We start from the raw sequence: 10,366 nt of genomic DNA, 5'->3' as shown, positions 1-10,366 counted from the left end.
GAGTGTGAAAAGGTGCTATAGTAGGATCACCTTATGTAAAGAGAGCATGTGATTGAAGTACTTCCATAACTAATGGATTGGTTGAGGAAGAAAGAATCTAATCTGAAAACCCTGTTATTCCGAAATAACTAGAGACTCCAAACAGTACGAATAAAGGTACTAATGCGGGGACTTGAAGTCCCATCTTGACTAATAAAAAGTCAGATATAATCCGGGGTGAAGCCATGATTTTCAAGTCTAAGGGGTCGGACTTATTAGACAACAAATTGATGGAAAAAATTAAAGTGTACTAATACTTTATTGTCACCAATAAAAACATTAAATAAATCGTACTCGATGATTTTTCAGAGTAGCAAAATCATTAAACAATGATTAAACACTAAAATCTACGACAATCTCTTTTTCTATGTATATAACCAAAACATCTCTAAGAAAACCATCCTCCATTTTACACCTTAGTTGAGTTTTGACAATATTCATTGCTGACCCTCTTCTTGTTGATTATTAATTTTTTGTAAAAAAAAAAAAAATTCCTTTGAAGGGGAATCCTCTTCTTGTTGATCATCCTCATCCATCGAGCCGAAACCCGCACCTCCACTGCCACCTGCACCAGAAGAGCTACCACCAAAATAATCAGCATGAAAACTCCCCCCCCGGCGGTCCCCCGAAAGGAATGTCCTGGCCGTACCCGTAGAAGGAAGAATAGTCAGTGTAAATATCACGGGCAGTGGGATCCCTATCGTATCCCTAGGGTGGAGGCTGAAACCAGTCAGGGTGAATAGCGTCGTCGGGAATGTTGCCCCGACGAGCATAGTCATCATACATAGGGTAGAGAGCTCTACCCTGGTTCCTCTCTAGGTACCCTAACCTATGGTCTATGGAGCCTACCATCCTCCTAAGGTCAGTATGGGAATGCTCGATACCTCCTAAGGTCTGACCTATACTCTGAAGATCCCAAACTGGGTCAGAGTCAACATGAGGGAAGGAGTGAGACATACTAGGTGGAGAGAATGCCACCTCGAGCTGAGGATGAGGCTGGGGTGGTGGAGGTGCCTGCCCCCTAGCGTTGACAACTAAAACATCATATGTGTAAGAAGGTTGCCCTGGGGGAAAGGCGGTCAAGTCAGGACTGGGTAGGGGAAAGATGGGCAAAGGTTGCTCGCTCCCAGTCCTAATACACCAAAAGGGTGTCTGCTCGCTATCCGGTTGAACCCACCCCAACTCCTCGAAATACCTAGCAGTCATATAGGTATCTGGTCCACAGTTGGTTAGCTGGTGGGGTCCATCCACTACAAAACCGACCTTTTTCACTGCTATCCGAGTGATAAGGCCTCCTAAACGGATGGGGTTTTTTGATGTGGTGCTAGCCGTGGCATGCCTACTCAAATGGTGAACAATAAACCTACCTTTGTTCAATTTCCCGTACCCATACACATAGTGTCCTATGACAGCTAGTTCGTTACATTGGGCATTATGGGGCTCGTTCCTACCTAAAAAACACAAACCTGCAAATCTTTGCCAGATTTCTGGGACAGGGTGGTGAATAGGTTTGGTACTAGCATGTTGGGGGTTGGGGGTAGGCCAGCCAGTCAAAGCATAATATATGTCACCCATTTTATAGTCCGCATGCCATTGGTGAGATAGTTCAGAATTTAATTCAAATAATTTACAAAATTCTACAAAAGTTAAACTAATATTTCTATTGTTCAACCTAAAAAATAAATTTGGCCCATTTATACTATTAACAACATGTAAAGAAGACAGGAATTCACAAGTAAGTTCTCGGAAAGTAGGATAGTGCATATCAACAAATTTTCTCATGCCAATGTCATTTAAAAATCGTTTTACAAAATCATACAAACCAAATGATTCCAAGGTAGTGCGGTGTAACCACCGAGAAGGAATTACCTCACGACCGATTAAGTGTTCTAGCCTCTTCTTTTGCTCTCGGCTAGCAATACGGATCATCGGCCAATACGGAAGTTGCAAATCCGGGTCGTATTCCTCCCTCGAACTGGAGCTCCTACCGAAAATGGACCTAGCCCTCTTTGAAGCCATGTTAGAAAATGGGTTTGAAAATTTATTTGAATAAAATCTGAAAATTTTTATATGGAAATGTAGAGGATGAAGAGAGGATTACAAATATGTAAAAAGTTTTGAATTTGGTTAAGGGATGAAGGAGAAATCTTAGAGAGAAGGTAGAGAGAATTTGAGTTTTAGAGAGAGAAAGTTATGGAGAAATAAGAGTGAAATGAGAAAACCGAAGGAAGAAGAAGAAAAGAGGCATCGGGTATCTCGCGCCCGGTCAGGCGGTGGCTCGCCCGGTCAGGCGGTCTGATTTTTTAGTTTTTGCTGAGCTCTCGCGCCCGGTCGGGCGATCTATCGATCGAATTTTCACATCTTCTCGCGCCCGGTCGGGCGAGAGTCGCCCGATCGGGCGGACAATTTAGTCCGTATACGACGAATTTTGCGCTCGGTCGGGCAAAATTACTTTACTTTGAAGCCTTTCTCTCGCACCCGGTCGGGCGAGCTTCACTCGGTCGGGCCCGAGGCTAAATGTCGAATTTTTATTTTCTTCTTATTCCAAATTTTGGCTAACTCTTTTCCTTCAAACCTGTACAAACACTCATAAAACTCATTAAATTCCCTCATCTCTCCTCTCATAACAAAAAAAAGGAAAGAAAAACTAGTCTAAAAGCATTAAAAATACGGGTTGCCTCCCGCAAAGCGCTGGTTTATCTAGGTCCCGCACGACCTTCTTACCAAGTACAATAACTAGGACCTTTGGCCTAACGCTTGATCGGGTGGTTTCTCACCCGGTCTAGCGGTGTTTAGGCTGCGATGCGGCTTCCTGACATACCCTGTGGGACGCCAAATCACCTTATCTGGTGGATCCTCCTTGACTTGGACTGGGGGATATTCAATGCTACGCACTAAATAACCTTCTTCGATTGAAGGTTGCTTCAAATTGTCATTGCATTCAACACTTGCAACTCGATCTGGCGGAACACTTACCGTAGGCTCAATTCGCACAACTTGCTTGATCGGTTCCACCTTTTCATCCTCGAAACCAAGACCAACAGTGTAAAGTGCCCTTTCTATTGCATCGACTTCTTTCTGCCATTTGTCTATCTCATCTGAAAGGGATGCAACACAAGATACCGCCTCAAGGGATCTTTTTCAAGAGCTTGGGGCTTGTTAGAATAATTCTCAACCACATTAACACTAAAACATTTCTCCTCAGTCGTGGAGCTTTTAGGGGTATTATTAAGATTAAAAATAACTTTATCGTCCCCTACTGATAGTGTTAACTTACCACTTCTCACATCTATGATTGCTCCTGCAGTGTTAAGGAATGGTCTACCCAAAATAATTGGGGTTTGCACATCCTCAGCCATATCAAGAACAACAAAATCGACAGGTATATAAAATTTACCTACTCTAACGGGGACATCCTCTAAAACACCTAAGGGGTATTTTAAAGAGCGGTCGGCCATTTGTAGAGTTATATTGGTAGCTTTTAATTTACCCATATTTAACTTGGAACACACAGATAACGGCATGACACTAACGCTAGCACCTAAATCACACAATGCATTATCAATCATTAGATTGCCTATATGACAAGGGATGGAGAAACTACCCGGATCTTTTAATTTAGGCGGAGACTTATTTTGAAGTACGACACTACACTCTGCAGTGAAAGCTACTGTCTCTACCTCACTAATAGACCTTTTCCTCGTCAATATTTCTTTCATAAATTTTGCATACGAAGGAATTTGTGTGATTAATTCAGTGAAGGGAACTGTTACCTTCAAATCTTTTACCATCTCCAGGAATTTACCAAACTGCTTATCCAAGTTTGTCTTCAATTGACGATTGGGGAATGGAAGTTTGATAATTGGCTTTTGAGCATTGCTGCTCTTGTCTGGAGTAGCCACCTTCTCTGGAGTCGTACCCTGCAATGTAGAATTAGATATATTAGTATTATCCTTTAGCCCTGCAGGGTTATCAACTACATTGTTTGGTTTAACGGAATCAAGATTAGCATTATTTAATAAAACAGGTTCATCAAATCTGGGCATAGGGGGCCCTTCATAGTTTGAACCACTCCTTAGAGTAATTGCAAATGCTTGATCCGTAGGCCTGGTCGGCTGTGCCGGCAGAGCTCCCTGTTGGCGGGCTTGTAGAGTAGCGAAAAGTTGCGCAATTTGATTATCTACAATTCTATTATGTGCTAGAATTTGATCAATTGTCGCATCTCTACTCTCCATGTGCTTTTGCATATTAACCAACATTGCTCTAATTTCCACCAGAGAAGGGTCGGAAGATGAGGAGGTTTGTTGTGGTTGGTTCTTCTGGCCAGCATTGGGATGATAATATTTCTGCTGTTGTTGCTGTGGCGCCTGTGGTTCTTGTGGTGGTGGATTTTGAACATTAGTACTCCGGTAGGAAAGGTACGGATGATTCCGATACCCAGGATTGTAGGTGTTGGAGTATGGGTTATTCGGCCTATAAGCTTGAAAGGCATTAACTTGCTCCACGGAACTCCTGCAATCTTGTTCCCAATGACCTATAATACCACAATTTTCACAGAAAGCCTCATTAGAATTATTATTAATCACGGAAACATTAGCTACATTAGCAGTGCTCAGATTATCTAATTTTTGGCAAATAGAGGTCAGCTGAGCTTGCAAAAAGGATACAGAGTCAACACTATGCTTCCCCTTGTTAGCAAATCCTTTAGGATTCCCATATTGGGAATTGTGTATCGCCATGTCTTCAATAACCTGACCTGCATCTTCAACATCAAGATTCATAAATCTCCCACTAGCTGCAGAATCTAAAATTATTCGAGAAGAATTTCCAAGGCCATTATAAAAGGCTTGGATTAACTGCCATTGTGCTAAATTATGGTGGGGGCAGTCTCTTTGTAGATCCTTGAACCTCTCCCAAGCCTCATATAAAGATTCATCGGCTTCTTGGGCAAAGTTCTGAATCGCACTCCGTAGTACGGCTGTTCTCTCTGCAGGATAATACTTGTTGAAAAAATTCAAAACAAGAGTTTCCCAGTCAGTTATACTAAGTGCAGTTCTATTTAAGCCATTAAACCACAATTTAGCTTTTCCAGTTAAAGAAAAGGGAAAGAGAATCTCCCTGATTTGGTCTTGAGTGACCCCGGCTTGCCTGATGGTATTGCAATATTGACAACAGTCGGCAATGTGAAGATTTGGGTCTTCACCCTTGGCTCCACTGAATTGCTTCCTCTCTATCATCGTTATAAATTGAGGTTTAATTTCGAATTGAACCCCATCAAGAGCCGGAGTAGGGGTGAGATGTGGAAAATCTGTAAGCTTAGGTTGTGCGTAATCACTAAGCTTCTATGGAACCGCCATCACTGATTCTGCGTCTGATGATACCTCTAAATCGCTAGAATCAGTTGGAGGATCGCGGTGATTATTATTATCACCAGAATCCGCCAGAATTTGCTTGTAGAGATTTTTCTGTCTATGGAAGGAGCGTTCGATCTCAGGATCGAATGGGATGTACCCTGATCTAGAACACCTGGGCATAAACAAAAACTAGAAGCAAATATGAGATTTTCCTCAGAGAACTAACGCTCTTTGAGACAAAAAGAAAATAATCTAGACTACAATAATAATCAGAAACAAAAATAAAACCGTGTCCCCGGCAACGGCGCCAAATTTTGACAGGGTAAAGTCGTATCCCCTAATCAAAAGTAATTCCTAAATCCTCTAACTAATGTAGATAGGGAAGTAGGGTTGAATCCACAGAGAAACGGATCTTTCTATTCCTAATTAACTAATATAATCTAGATTATGAAGTAACCAATGTTTATAATTGAATAATAAACTAAACTATAGTGATCAAGAATGGGGAGAAAATAATATATAAAATGATCTAGGGCATAGGTTCACCAATAAATAATATTCCAGGGTAGAATATAATAATAATTCATCAATGCATATATTAATCAGATTATAAAGGGCTTTCGCTACGTATTATAATCACACAATTAATTTACCGGTATTAAATCTCATCTTTCGAATCTCGACCTAACCATTTATAAATTAACCTGCCTATTGAAACTAGACCTAAACATCAATTCTCATATGTCGAATCTCGAATCAATATTGTTAAACTCATGCATAGAAGATCTGCGCAAATCTAGTCACAGAGCATTAAATCGATCAATAGGAAATTAATCTAGCATTGATAATTAACAACAATAAATTACCCCTTCATATTATTTATGGATCCCCATAAACCCTAGAAAGAAAACTACTCACACATAATAGAAACTAAACTAATCAAAGCAATAAAGCAAGACATGATTAAAGGGATAAAATAAACAAATAAGATTAAGAGAAGAGAAATCGTTACTAAAATAAATCTGGAATTAAGAGTAGATTAAGAACAAAGGTTTAAGAGAAAGAAATCTAAGAAAACAATTAAGAGAGTCAAGAAAGAGTAAAAAAAGGGGAGAGAGAGAGTAAAATCGTATTACGGAGGAGTATTTATACTCCGTACAAATTCTAAACTAAAACAAACTAAAACGACGCTAATCGTCTCCTAACAAATACACGCGCCCGATCGGGCACGCCTTTTTGCTCGATGTACTAATCTCGCGCCCGGCCAGGCGCGTCACCGGGCGCCAACCTTAACTTCTCCCGCCCGGCCGGGCGCGCCTCCTGGCGCTAGCCTCTTTGGCCGGGCGGCTCTCTTGGGCCACTATTTGGACTGCGATTAGGCTCCAATTCTTCGGGCCAATCTGGGTTTCCTCTTCCGGTCTTGAATACTCGGTCCAAATGCCCCGGTATCACATATACCGAGCCCTTAATCACCGGTTCGATGGCTCTAACCGGCCCTGGGCTATAGAATCTGGTCGTGTTTCTCCAGTGCTCGTGATTGCTCCAAAATAACTCGGGAAAATACTCCAAAAGCATAAATCCCTGCAAAAGTCAACCAAATCTACAAAAACACTAGAAAATACCAATTAGTAATAAATGTGGCTCTAAAGAGCCAAAAACACTACTAATTATGACCAAGGGACGGGCGTAAAATAATATATAAAATAGACGCATCAAGTATCAAGACATTGAGCCTAGTTTTGCTGCGTTTGCTCATATGCATTATATGAGCCAGGACACAGGCGGGTATGGCGCGTGGTATACTCTAACCACACACCCGGAATACTTAATGACCTTGGATAAGCTGTCCAAATGGTCCGGCTGGAAGGATAAATTTATTTGATATACTCTGCAAATTTGGGGCACAACCAGTTTCTTCACCGGTACAATCAAGACCCGGAGCTGGTCGGAAAGAAGTGTGCCCTACCCCAGATGTCTTCTAGGGCTTACGAGTAAATCATGGAGCTGGGCTTGTTTAAGACCACAACTATGCCCTTAGAGGATGGGACTCAAACAATTGTTCCTAGGAACTGGATACCTCATCCGGACTTCTTTAAAAACGAGGCCTTCCTCTCCGCCTGCGGGCTTAGCCTTATGTTCAAGCGGGGTAAACTTATAACACACCCGGCAATTTGCCGTCTGTATTTATGCCTTATTTGTTAATTTTTTGTTCATCTTTTGATCAACTGTTGCTTTTGCTTTTGCAGACGAAGGGAAGAACATGGTGCCTCCAGAGATGATGCCTGCTAAATTGGCTGTTCTTCTTAGGAAAGAGCATCTTATGGAGAAGAAGGCGGCCTTTGATGCCAAGGAAGCCAAGAAGGGAGGGGTAAGCCGCCTACTAAACTCAAACTTCCGGATGTACCCCCTTTGTTCAACTTATGAAATTCTAGTTGTAATTTTGTTTGTATCTTCTATCTTGTTGTTCACAGGGCGGAAGCAAGTCAATCCCCCGCTCAATTTCTAAGCTTTTTAAGCGGCCGAGGGATGAGCTGACCAAAAACCTGTCTAAGACGGGAAGAAAGAACCCTTCTACCTCCTCTTCTACCAACCCAAATCGTCCTACAACCGGGGGTAAAGGCCCAACTGCTATGAAGGCTCTGAGTGAAAGCTTAGGGCGATCTGCTGAAAACAGCCAGATGTTTCAACGGCATCGAAGGGTGGCAAGCCACTCACTACTGCAGGCGACTTTGTAGCGGCTGAAGGGGAAACTCCGATCCACAGCCCCGCATCCAAGGTAAGACACAAGTCGAACTCCCCTGGTCGGTTGACTATATGCGAGTCAAGACTCGGATCAATCCGCCTGGAGGTTCGACGAGCAGCCGGCATGAGTCGGGTGCCGCCTATGCTGCTTTCTCACCAAGTACTTCTTTTGGTGCAGATACTCCCTCAGCTCCGCCTAACATGTAGGTGTTTGCTAAGAGAATGGTACAAACACTCACCCGGTCAGAGAAATTCTCTGTGTCGGATGTGCAGGTTGTGGATTTCGACTGGATCCAGGGCTTGTTGGCTGAAATAACTTCTATTTATGACTTAGATTTTTAAATTTTTTAGCTCACATTGCTAACCGTCTGTCCCCGCCTTTTCAGGTGATGCTAAGGGTAGACGGGCTTAGGGTCCCCCTTCAGGCGGAAGGGGGAAGAGGTAAATGACGCTAAACAGAGGGTCGTTCAAGCTCTCAACTCTGCTAAATATAGTAAAATACAATGTGATGTTGAAATTAAAGCAGTAGAGTTGAAACAGGATAAGCTGATAAGGAATTTTACGGCTGCTAATGACGTCGCAAATGAACGGGTGGTCGAGCTTGAAGAGGAGCTAAAGACTGCTCAATTAAACCTCAAGGCCTTGGAGGGAGCTGATACAGAAAACACCCAGCTGAGAGCAGACGTCAGCCGCCTAGGGGTCGAACTCATCCAACTAAGGAATAAACACAAGGACGAGATTGCCCAAGAGCAAAAGCGGCTGGTTGCTGAGAACGAGCGGGATAAAGAGGCCCGGCTGCGCATTGCTTGGGGTCTTCTCCATCCCAAGGTTGAGTTTGATGTGCTGAAACATCGATACGATTACGCCACTGAGGTGTATGATGCAGAACCGCTCAACGAGCTGGCCCCGTGTAGACACCCATTTGTGTCTCCCCAAAACCAAACCCGGTGATGAGTATCTTTCACGTCGAATCATAATCGAATGAAGTGAAAGTGTAGAAAGTCTAGTGTGGCGGATAGTTTTAATTTCTTTTCTCTTCTCTCTATTTTTGAAAACCTATTTTAAGAAAATAGCCAATCCAGTTTGGTTGGTCAATGATATGGGTCCAATAGTAGTGTAGTTGGATAGGGCTTGAAAAGAGCTTTCCAACGACATATTATAAGCCCAATTCCGATGAAAATTGAGCAAGTTATGGCCAAATTACTAAACTGGGCCCGGTTTGAGCCTTATATGCGGCCCAATGATCTAGAGGAGGGCCTAATTTGGATTTATCATTCCTAATGCAATTAGGAATGGTTTTAGTTTTTTAGATTCTTCTAGAATGTTCTTTTCATTCCTAATTCAATTATCATTGATAAATTGACTTTTGTTGACTTTTTAGAGTTTTAAACAGAATAAAAGAATGTTTTTGAGGTAAATACGATTTTATCCTCCTGTACGGTTAATTTCTATCTGATTTTAGAAAACGCGTCAGAAATTTAATTGGCGCCAAACGCCAGCATTAGCGCCTGGCGCTAATGTCAGCGTTTGGCGCTAACCTCGTTTTTTCGCGTCAAAACTCTGGTTCGATTTTCTATCTTTTTGGCTGATTTTCTCTATAAATAGCCTTCTAAAAACTCCGTTTTCACTCATCTACAATATACAATCATCAATTCTTTCTCTAAGCTAAGCTTCTTTCTCTCTCTCTTTTCTAAATCTACCTTTCTTACAAAATTCCGCATTCACAAGACCTAGATACACCTAGCATTATTCGAAGTTGCCTTCGCCCTAGACGTTAAAGGTTTTAATTTCTGAGGGTTTGGTACCAAATCTCTATTCCAATTATTTAATTTAATTATTGGTTTATATTTTGCTTGAAGTTACTAATGCGTGTATTTTGTTATTAGAAAGAGGTACGAGGCATCCAAGTAAGTGCTTTAATTGTTTACATTGTTATTATGATGTAGAAATCATGCTTAGGTTGTTGTTATGATTCCTAATGTTATGTTAGGGTGTTTTGATCTTTCTAGTATCATGTTTAGGTTAACTTTAATATCAAGTATGATGCTTCATATGTTCTTCATAATATTTATTATTGTTAGTATCATGTTAGGGCTAAAGCTTTGATTTTTATTGCTTAGTGACATGCTAGGGTTTGTTATTAATATTGTTAGTATCATGCCTAGGATCTTACTATTATTACATGAATATTGTTGATTATAATAATCGTTATAATTTATTTCCAATATTAT

At 41.5% G+C, this 10,366-nt stretch overlaps 1 non-coding gene across 1 annotated transcript; it reads left to right on the top strand.

Moving 5' to 3' along the window:
- The first annotated feature begins 4,908 nt into the window (after nt 1-4,908).
- LOC145607759 (small nucleolar RNA R71) lies at nt 4,909-5,015 on the top strand. The gene has a single exon (XR_014105624.1). It is a non-coding gene; the product is annotated as a small nucleolar RNA R71 (small nucleolar RNA).
- Nucleotides 5,016-10,366: the final 5,351 nt, after the last annotated feature.

This window comes from Chenopodium album, chromosome 2 (assembly GCF_948465745.1).
Source record: "Chenopodium album chromosome 2, dcCheAlbu1.1, whole genome shotgun sequence".
In the NCBI taxonomy this organism is placed as follows: Eukaryota; Viridiplantae; Streptophyta; class Magnoliopsida; order Caryophyllales; family Amaranthaceae; genus Chenopodium; species Chenopodium album.
Note: the sequence above shows the minus strand (reverse complement) of the source record. Positions and strands in the feature narration are given on the sequence as shown.